Source organism: Etheostoma spectabile, chromosome 7 (assembly GCF_008692095.1).
Source record: "Etheostoma spectabile isolate EspeVRDwgs_2016 chromosome 7, UIUC_Espe_1.0, whole genome shotgun sequence".
NCBI classification, from domain to species: domain Eukaryota; kingdom Metazoa; phylum Chordata; class Actinopteri; order Perciformes; family Percidae; genus Etheostoma; species Etheostoma spectabile.
The window spans coordinates 15,445,792-15,446,308 of NC_045739.1; positions in this window are offsets into that span (position 1 = coordinate 15,445,792).

Here is a 517-nt window from a genome sequence, read left to right on the forward strand (position 1 = left end):
AGCTGAGACAGCATGTAAAAGACCCTCAAAACTGAAAACCATTTAAATATATAATAGCTGTTATGTCAGCGTTAGCAGTTAGCTAGAAATAGCTGTTAGCTCAACTAGCATCAGCTTCCTGGTGAAGGATAACATTCTCTTAGCTAATACATCGGTACACAATCTGTGCTTCCTGCACAGACCCCGATACGGCACAATGTGTCATAGTTGTAGCGGTCAGCAGTGTTGCCAAGTCTGCTTATTATAAGCAACTTTGGGCTTGTTTTTCTATAAAGTCGCTTATAAATATTGGTAGCAGCAGTTTGCGTTTTTTTTGCTTATTTCTAAAGTATAGTTGCTTATTTTGGCTTGTTTCCAGCTCCATAATAAGTTGTCATGCATATATTTTCCATAGGTTATTTAAACGAAGGAGTTTCTTGCCTGTTCCCTCTGTCCCTCCCTTTTCCCCATACACACAGGAGACAACTGCTTCTAATTGGCTCTGACACAGATGGCAACGAGTACTAGCCAATCAGAG